Source organism: Limulus polyphemus, unplaced genomic scaffold (genome assembly GCF_000517525.1).
Source record: "Limulus polyphemus unplaced genomic scaffold, Limulus_polyphemus-2.1.2 Scaffold3805, whole genome shotgun sequence".
Taxonomy (NCBI): Eukaryota; Metazoa; Arthropoda; class Merostomata; order Xiphosura; family Limulidae; genus Limulus; species Limulus polyphemus.
Window position 1 is genome coordinate 64,615 of NW_013669415.1, and position 10,834 is coordinate 75,448.

Here is a 10,834-nt window from a genome sequence, read left to right on the forward strand (position 1 = left end):
CCCACGGCTGAAAGGGCGGGCATGTTTAGTGGGACGGGGATTCGAACCCGCGACCCTCAGATTGCGAGTCGAGCGCCCTAACCACTTGGCCATGCCGGGCCCTCTCTGTTTGGATAAAAAACCTGTTGTCAATGATTTAGGCGAGCATTTAGTAAATCAAGTCCCTAAAACTTTCACGAGAATCTAGGGTTAAGCTGTGGTGTAAAAACAAATTACGGCAACTGAGCATAAGAGACAAAAAATTACGGCAACTGAGCATAAGAGACATTATCAGTTATATTCAAAATTATCAAAACTTTTAAACAGAAACAGCATTTAAAAAATAATAATCAAATTATTATTCTAAAAACTAAAGAAACGTTGTTGCACTTTGCAATGTGCAATAGAAAATAATCGCGTACAAATTTCGACGTCATCAAGACCTGTGTATAAGTGCTTCACGTCATCATCAGCCCAAGTCTGCTTCGAACGAACAAGTCTTCTCGAACCTGTGATTATAGTTTTCAAGTAAATGATAATATAACCACAAAGTTCAGAAGAGTTTTACCTAAAGTTTCAACACCGTAAGATTTGTTTATCTGAGAAGAACTGTTTACAATGGCTATATTTAGGTTTCTTATGAAATAATTAGATATATATTATTTACTTTAAGAGATTTTTTTTATATTCATATTTAACGCCAGGGCTTTTAATGTATAAAATAATAGTATTTTCAGCAGCCCTAAGATTCTCAATTTTTTAATTAGGTTCCCATCAAGTATTCATAATTTATTAAATGTTCCTTAAAATTCCGTAAAATTAAATACATATATATATATATATATATATATCATGTTTCCGCTTGTCTTCAGATGTCAATTTGGTGATGCCGTCAATTTTCACCAAACGCATATAACTGGTAGTTACATGGATGTGGGTGAAGGGGGAAATAATATTGTTTTTGTTTTTAATTATGCACAAAGCTACACGAGGGCTATCTGTGCTCTGCCCACCACGGGTATCGAAACCCGGATTCTAGCGTTGTAAGTCCGCAGACATACCGCTGTGCCACTGGGGGGCGGGAAATAATAAAGACAAAACTGGTGTTTTCGTCATAATATAATTTCGGAAAAACACAAGATATATGTTTAATACATCATCCTAAATTTATTCCTAAAAAAACAAAAAACAAATATATTGACGGAATGCCTGGAATAAGGCTGAATGAAGTTTGAGATATAATATAACACACGCCAAATCAATCGACTGCAGCCAGCTACGATACGATCTCAACGAAACAGTCTGGCTGCATATTGTAGTTATTGTTGAAAGGTGGATAACCAACTGTAACACCTAAAATAAAGATTAAAGCTTTGTTTTTGACCTCCCCATCCCTGATGGATCGGCGGTAAGTTTGAGGACTTACAACGTTAAAATCCTGGGCTCGATTCCTCGCGGTAGACTGAGCTCAGATAGTCCATTATGTAGCTTTGCGCTAAAACAACATAATCTCTGTTCGCCAGCAGGATATAACTCTCAGGTGTGTATCAGATACAGTATCTCACATCTTCGTAAATTATATGTTGATAAATGATACATTTTTGCTTACAAAGGCTTATGTACCGAGAGTTGTCGAACGTTACGAGACTAGGTACATAAATTTTACGAAAATATTTCTAAACAGTCTTAATTTTTGCCATCGCCATGAAAACGAAACAACATACCTGGACAATATTCAGAGGTCTTACACGTGAAAAGTCATATCTGCTTAATTCTTGTGTAGCTAATTAATCACGTAAATAATCAGGTAAGCAAAAAAATGTCTCTTTCAATCATTCTTTTGTAAATAATTATCTAATAAGAGTGTTTTACAATAAATCTCTTTAGGAAATGTTTGTAAATTTAATGAAAAGAAAGACGATGATGTTTGAGAGATAACGTTTTTTGATAACTTGTCGGTAAAAGAACTGAGAGCTAATTACGTGCATTGTAACAAGTGTAGCTCTTACTACTGGTATTTGATCTATGTATACAGGTATTTGATCTATGTATACAGGTATTTGATCTATGTATACAGGTATTTGATCTATGTATACAGGTATTTGATCTATGTATACAGGTATTTGATCACTGTATACTGGTATTTGATCTATGTATACAGGTATTTGATCTATGTATACAGGTATTTGATCTATGTATACTGGTATTTGATCTATGTATACTGGTATTTGATATATGTATACTGATATTTGATCAATGTATACTGGTATTTGATCTATGTATACTGGTATTTGATCTATGTATACTGGTATTTGATCTATGTATACTGGTATTTGATCTATGTATACAGTTACATGGAGTGTAATGTTAATTGTATATAGCATATCATCTCTTAAATGTTGAAAGTGAAGGAAGGGTGCCGATAAGCACCTACACTCAAGTCATTCTGTCACATTCTGCACTTATCATTATTGCTTGACGCACGCCATGCACACGGTTTTTCCATTAGCTGAACTTAAGTACTGTCGGAGTGAATGTCTTTCAGTTTCCAAATCTTGAACACCTATGATATATCTGGCAAATATAAGATATTGCTTTCTGGCATCATTTCTCAAAAACAACAAACAAATATCGTTTATTTATTTCTAACTTTAGTGGAGAAAATTGCTTTAAAGTATATTAACCCTAATATCTTTTTGCTACTATTTTCTGACATTTTTCTTTCTTGATCAATCTAAATGAATTTAGTATAATGGACAAGATCTAATATATATATATATATATAATTATTCCATGATAATCATATTAATCTTGAGCTTGTATGTTATTGTTTATGCTCTGAAAAAATAAAGATATCACTTATTAAAGCTTGTTAGTGTCAAAATTGGGTTTGTTAACAGGTGAAAGAATATTTCCAGGGGAAGTTTATAGGAATTCAAGAAACGTGTTAAGTGGATTTGTTAACAGGTAAAAGAACATTTCCAAGGGAAGTTTATAGGAATTCAAGAAACGTGTTAAGTGGATTTGTTAACAGGTAAAAGAACATTTCCAAGGGAAGTTTATAGGAATTCAAGAAACGTGTTAAGTGGATTTGTTAACAGGTAAAAGAACATTTCCAAGGGAAGTTTATAGAAATTCAAGAAACGTGTTAAGTGGATTTGTTAACAGGTAAAAGAACATTTCCAAGGGAAGTTTATAGGAATTCAAGAAACGTGTTGGAACGAGTTGATGCCATATCAGTCTCTTCAGCATCAACTTAACGAGTCTCTATACTCAGTCTGCAATAGCATGGATACCTGTTTCATTCTCCAGCTACTTGAGGTATGCGACTGTTGAATGGATATGTCGAAATGAACAGCTTATGTATGTGTAACTTGTGTCGCTTTTCCAGAAAGAGATCCTTCTTGATTATATTGTGTACTGTTGCCTGGGGCACATGGACTACCTTTACCACAGATCTTTATGTGTGTGGATTCTCACCTGTTACAAGACACTGCATTTTTCTTACCATAAGTGATTTACGACTTCTTGTAGATCTCTCTCTTGATGGTCCTGGTGTTCCAAGTTGATCCCATGCAATTAAGAGCAAATGATATTTCCGTCTTGCAACTTCCTTAGTCTAAACACGCCTTTTTCATACGAGTGTACGGAAACGACTGTCACATACCTTTCCCAAAAGACATCACACAACTTACAAATAATGTAAAAATGTAATTCTGATACATTCCATCCTACTGTGACTTCATATCTGCCGTGGTTGTCACGTGACTTTCTAATTTGCATATCGTTTTAGCATAACGTACTGAATCCTCCGTATTTTAGAAAAGTGAGAGCATGTTTGTGTGAAGTAATTATAAAAATAAATTCGAAACGGTATTGCAATTTTTAACATCATCTGTAAACTTCAACTAAAACAAATCATGGAAAAAATTTATCGTTCGTTATCTGTTTTAAATTATTTAATTATAAAAACACAAATCATCTATATAACTTTTCCTGGGATCTCAGCTCTTCTGAATTTGTTAGCTGACAACACTAGATGTAGTTATCATCTAAGATCAGGCCTCATCAGCCTGAAGAAAAGATAAATAAAAGAATCCCGTTAAAAATCTTCTTAATTACATATTTTTGCGTAATTTGTCAATGATCCCTATGTTTGATCTACACCAAGAAGTAAACTTTAATTTGTAGTACTTATCACAATATTACTTATGGTGAGCGAATAGCTGAACTTATAAGAACTTCTACAAAAATCTCGTATCTGAGATAGTGAGAGAATTTAATAAAGGCAATCGCTCATGCGTAGAGAACTAAATAAAATACACGAATAAATATCATGTCACAAACTAAAAACAAATTAAATTCCATTTGGCTTAATTATATATATATATATGATTAACTTAAAAACACATAAGATATGAATAATCGACATAATAGTTCTAAGATGGTCAATATTAGGAAATTCGCTTTATGAAGCATATATAGAACACAATAATTGTGAAAACATAAAACTTTGTTGATCGACCAATAATAAAAAGTGTATTTTCTGAAGAAGTATCCAGATGGATTAGCGTCTTTCAACTCTTATCAAAGGGTTTCCTTGACTTGCAATGCTAAAATCCGGGGCTTGATTCCCCGAGGTGGACTCGGCAGATAACCCAATGTTTATTAAATAAAAATAAACAAACAAAATTACCAAGAAGGGTTAAAAAAAACACTAAATAGATGAACATGTACAACATCAGATGGAGTGAGTCTACATAGACAATGTTTATCACAACTTTATTAAAGTATCATTAAAAAGAAGCTATATGAAATATTGAAATTGATATTCGAAAAATCACATTTTTTCCCCTAAATAATAGCTAATCATGGGTCGAATTATCAATATGTAAAAATATAATTACGTTAAATATGTTTATCAAAACTATTACGGAACAAAACGGATAAGGTAAGCTTTAAGGGTATAACGCAGAATATTGTGGATCGATCCCTGCAGTGTTTCACAGCACAATTAGTCCAAACCTTTTATGCAATGAATCTAATAACAACTCTATCTAATGTCTATACCGACAACCACAAATTAATTGTGCAGGTTTCATTTCTTGTTTAAGGAACAAGTTATCATCAAAATTAAAAGTAAAATATAAGAAAATCTGCACAAATTTGAGGAACAAGTTATAATCAAAATTAAAATTAAAATATAAAAAATCTGCACAAATTTGAGGAACAAGTTATCGTCAAATTTAAAAGTAAAATATAAGAAAATCTGCACAAATTTGAGGAACAAGTTATCGTCAAATTTAAAAGTAAAATATAAGAAAATCTGCACAAATTTGAGGAACAGTTTATAATCAAAATTAAAAGTAAAATATAAGAAAATGTGTACAAACTTGAGGAACGGGTTATAATCAAAATTAAAATATAAGAAAATCTGCACAAACTTGAGGAACAAGTTACCATCAAATTTAAACATTTGCGAGTAGTGGTAGTGACAATGAACATAACAATTATCAAATAAGACCTTATGAGTGAAAGTTAAGAATAAGTTGATAATATTTCTACCACGTCATACATGCTACATCCATTGCCGGTGAGGCCGTTCGCCCAATACCAGGGCTCGTGATTCGGAATTAATTTATACTGTATTGTTGAATATTATGAAGTCATTGTTGCTGTTGATGTTAGCTTGTATATGAATATAAGTGTTCATGTAGTTAAATAGAGTTTACGTTAGTTTTATGTTTGATACTTTGTCATGTAATTATCATTCTTAACTTTGTTTAACGCAAACTGGAGTTTATTATGAGACATTTCTATAAAAGTAAATAAAATCACGACCTATATCTCCAGAATGTAACTTTATTAGCTCAAAGCTCATGCAATCTTATTGTGAGTATTGTTTAAAATTATAGTTAGTTTTTGTGTTAAATTGTGTGGCTTTATTATAATTATTAGCAAGATTTTGAACTGTTTCACTGTTGTTCATTTTGGTCATAAGGGGAACCAGGATCGTTGCTAAGAGATCAGAAGTGATAAGTTCGTCAGAACGAAGGTTTCTATTTCTTTATTAAAGGAAGAAAAAAGGCTTGTGATCAGTTTTCAGTACAAATTCTTCATTAGGTTTCTTTATAATTTTACTAAGATAGGAAGAATTAGCTTAAGAGGAACCGTTTAATTTAATTAATTTTAGCTTCATTTAATTATTTAGTCACAGAAGAGAGTGCTTGCTTTATTTCTAGCCTACTTTCTGAACTTGTAACTTGGTTCTTGTGTTTAATTTTGTGCAAAATGTTTTGTCTAAAATAGCGCATCGTCTGCTTTACACACACACACATATATATATGGCTGGAAGAATTTTAAAAAGAAAACCCTGCTTGCCGCGGCAGAAAGCGTCGTCGTTTTGTGTAAGTTGCGTGTCGATCGGTACCGCAACGGCCGAAATACCGGCGTGACAGACCTTACACTCTTTAAAATCCTACATCACAATGAATAACAAACTGTTAACTGATGATTGATGATAAAATCTATGGCATAATATATTTAATATTTAATGTTATTTATCTATTTGTCACTAGATGCCGCCCCATGTGACTACAAATTACTGTCACTGAAATTAACGCATTTACTGAGGAATATACAATGTGCAACGTTCTGTTAGAAGGATCTTCCAAGAAGCCAAAATTTCGGAAATGTAATAAATATAAATCTGTGATGCAAATACTTTAAAGAATATACTATTTATATTTTCAAACCAATATAATTTAAGACTATAACTCTCTAGAGAGCGGGTGTTTATGACATGTTCAAGAAAACACTTTCGCTAGAGTTTTGATATCTTAAACTATTGTATATTTATAATCAAATACCAAGCCACGCTTGCTCTACATGTCCTAAGATCAATTGCGTTTTCATTGTGTATTATTCTTCATTTTTATACCGCCAGTGGTCGCTAGTTCTGTTTACATTGTTGTTTAATGACAATAATCGTAATATTCTATAAGGGAACATACATAATATCCCCAAGAAAACAATTTATTTATTGACTGCAAGTTCAATTCTAAGTTTTTTTTCAGGCGAGAAACTACGTTGTCTATCTGTTGAAGGGCTCTGGCCAATAAACCAAGTGTTTCTTTTGTTTGTAATTAATCACAATAGCTGCTAGATGGTGTATATACCAGTGTTTGATCATTAATTAGGCCAATAGTTGATCCTAAAACTAATGTTTGTAGTTAAGCATGAAACTATACAATGGATTATCTGTGCCCTGCCCAACACGGGTATCGAAACCCGGTTTCTAGCGTTGTAAGTCCAAATGTTTCTGCCAGAATGGAATTAAAACTGTGATATAACTGTTAGAAAACGGTTATTTTAAAGATTTTTCGATCAATCAACTAGTTTAAAAAGTTTGGGGAAGATTCTTTAGAATACCCATTTACATGACTTTTCTTTATTAGGCCCCCCAGTGGCACAGCGGATATGGGCAGAGCATAGATAGCCCATTGTGTAGCTTTGTGCTTAATTACAAACAAACAATTATTTATTATAAAATAAATATGCAAAAGAAATTAAGATGAAAGGAATAGAATTCAATAAAACCTCAGTGATAGTCTTTGATTTCCATTAGACTGTTTTGGAAATAATATAGATCTTACCATAAAAACTCTACAATACGAGATTGAATACCATAGAAGGTTTGGACCTCTCTGTCCCTGTGTCCCGAAGAGATCTTTCGGGAACCCTGTTGGCCTGTCACAGTAACGTCATCAGTCAAATGACCAGTGAGAGATGTGACGTTCTCAGAGTTTGGCATCATTTACGTTAAATCTATCAACGGATGTAAACAAAAAGCAGATGTAAATATACTTTAATAGACATTTTGTATAACAACATATTAAAAGCTTTTAATATTTAAAATTTTAAAAAGGCCTAACGTTAGGTCGTAGAATGATATTAGTAGATTATTTAGTGATAGTATTAAGTACGGTAAAGTTTACCTCTAACTAAGCTAACGCAAAAACCTTGCACCAGTTACAGTGTTACTTTATATCTTTATCGAATATAGGCCGTACTAAGCCTAAAATAGGCTTAACTAATGTTAGGCCTATATAAGACAAGTGGACTTTTAGACTTTGATGTCTGCTAATATTATATCATTAGACATAGACTCAGATAAAACATCGGTGTCCCTTTCTGACCATATGACATTTATAGTCATCTTGGTTTGACCCCCCTTTCAAATCGTTCATCAGGTTATATTCGTATATCACTTTACATTCCACATTTTAATTCATTAATTTTCATCCCTTTCTCCAGGCTATGTTCTAACTCCACTTTACTACTTCCCATGGTAACGGTGTCTAAAACACTGTTCATATATACTTTTAGTCGTCATTTTCATCCCTTTCTCTAGGCTATGTTCTAACTCCACTTTACTACTTCCCATGGTAACGGTGTCTAAAACACTATGTTCATATATAATTTTAGTCGTCATTTTCATCCCTTTCTCTAGGCTATGTTCTAACTCCACTTTACTACTTCCCATGGTAACGGTGTCTAAAACACTATGTTCATATATAATTGTAGACATCATTTTCATCCCTTTCTCCAGGCTATGTTCAAACTCCACTTTATTACTTCCCATGGTAACGGTATCTAAAACACTGTGTTCATATATAATTTTAGACGTCATTTTCATCCCTTTCTCCAGGCTATGTTCAAACTCCACTTTACTACATCCCATGGTAACGGTGTCTAAAACACTATGTTCATATATAATTTTAGTCGTCATTTTCATCTCTTTCTCCAGGCTATGTTCAAACTACACTTTACTTTAAAAAATGTGTACAACTAACATGAAGAATGTTTGTTTTTTTTACGTTTGCTTTCGAACAACATCATACAAAATAGAAGAAGTTTCTACTCGCAAGACTAGGATGGAAATATAAGTCAACACAATTTTCAAATGAAAGGTCCAACATAGATAGCTACTATTCCGGACAGATCGACAAATTTTATATATATTGCACTCATACAAAAACAAAACAACATTATACATGTGAAAACTAAAAATACACATAATAACCAACTTGTAAAAAAATATACGTATATACGGATTTGATAACAAGTGTTCCTTTGAATTAAAATAGGAAAAACAGAAAGCCGTGACCGTTTTCGATGTGCCATGTTTATTTCTGCGGTTTTATACGGCACTTTTTCTCTTTCCAACTGTACCAACAGAAACTACGAGTTAGTATAATAGACACGGGTTTTAAATAAGATAAAATAAAAGTTTAAAATATACATCAAAATATCTTACATAAATGACTAACTTTTAAATTACCGAATCGTTTGTGTGCTGTTCGCTACCAGCCAGGTCCACTTTATTAAATCATTTTGAGGTGGTTAGGGCGCTCTACTCACAATCTACGGTTCGAACCCCTGTAGCAGAACATGACTGTTCTTTGAGATTTGGAGGAGGCCTGGCATGGCCAGGTGGTTAGGGCGCTCAACTCGGAATCTGAGGGTCGTGGGTTCGAATCCCCGTCACACGAAACATTCTAGCTCTTTCAGCCGTGGGGCGTTATAATGTGACGGTCAATCCCACTATTCGTTGGTAAAAGAGTAGCCCAAGAGTTGGCGGTGGGGGTGATTACTAGCTGCCTTCCCTCTAGTCTTACACTGCTGGATTAGGGACGGCTAGCGCAGATAGCCCTCGTGTAGCTTTGCGCGAAATTCAAAACAAACAAACAAACAGCTTTGGAGGTGTTACAATGTGACAATCAATCCCACTATTCGTTGATAAAAGAGTAACTCAAGACTTGGCGATGAGTGGTGTTGACTAACTGCCTTCCCCTCTAGTCTTTCATTGTTAAATTATGAACTGCTAGCGCAAATAGTCCTCGTGTAGCTTTGTGCGAAATTTAAAACAAACCAAACAGTTTTTTTTTTTTGTCTCTGACAACACTTAGTTTAAAGAATTGAAAAAACGGGGTTAAATTGTTCAGTAAAATACGTACGAAACTTTAACATTAAATAATGAAATTAAATGCAGTGCTATTGTAATTTTGGCTAGCTTTTTCGTCCCTCAGGGCATAAACGGTAAGTTTATGGTCTTGAAACTCTAAAATCCAGGGTTCGATTTCTTTGCGGTGACACAAACAAATGATAATATGCGACCCCAATGGCTCAGCGATAAACCTGAGGACAGAAGCGTCGCTAGGCACTGGCACACGGGACTCGTGCCCCGATTCTACTTGACAGTGCCCAATCGCTCAAGTTGGTGTTTTGAAAAATCAGAATAGAAAACCATGATCAATATCATACTGAAACGCCAAAAATTCCCGCGCTTATGGACCTGAGCCCCGAATATTTTAAGCACCTAGCAACTCCTCTGACTGAGGAATTATAACGCTAAATATTAGGTTTCGATACTCGTGATAAGAACAACACAGACAACCCAACGTGTATCTTAACGCTTAGCAACAAATAAACAGCACTCACTATACAGCTGTTTTTTTACGCGGTTTTGATGCGTTTATTCGATATAGAAATGACTGAGTAAGGCTCAAAGATGCTGACTTTCTGATAAAGTGCGGTACCTGCCCGTACATTAATACTTTTCTACACGAAGAACACAGTCCTGGCAACTCCCTAAACAACTACATTTTTGTGGACGAACATAATTGAGAGGTGAGCACTTTTAGTTATAAACTGTGTTTACTTTTAGGTTAATAGATTTAACTCTTTATCAGAACATTTTCTATGATTCTGACTTGAATATCAGATACCGTGACATCCATCTGTAGCTCACCTACTTTCCCTCCTCCAAATTTGGTCACAGTGTGTTTAAAAA

General features: G+C 33.9%; 1 long non-coding RNA gene across 1 annotated transcript; it reads left to right on the forward strand.

The window, feature by feature from the left end:
- Positions 1-1,005: 1,005 nt before the first annotated feature.
- LOC111088453 lies at positions 1,006-2,846 on the forward strand. Its single transcript, XR_002612976.1, has 2 exons — positions 1,006-1,993; positions 2,036-2,846. It is a non-coding gene; the product is annotated as an uncharacterized LOC111088453 (long non-coding RNA).
- The last annotated feature ends 7,988 nt before the right edge of the window (positions 2,847-10,834 follow it).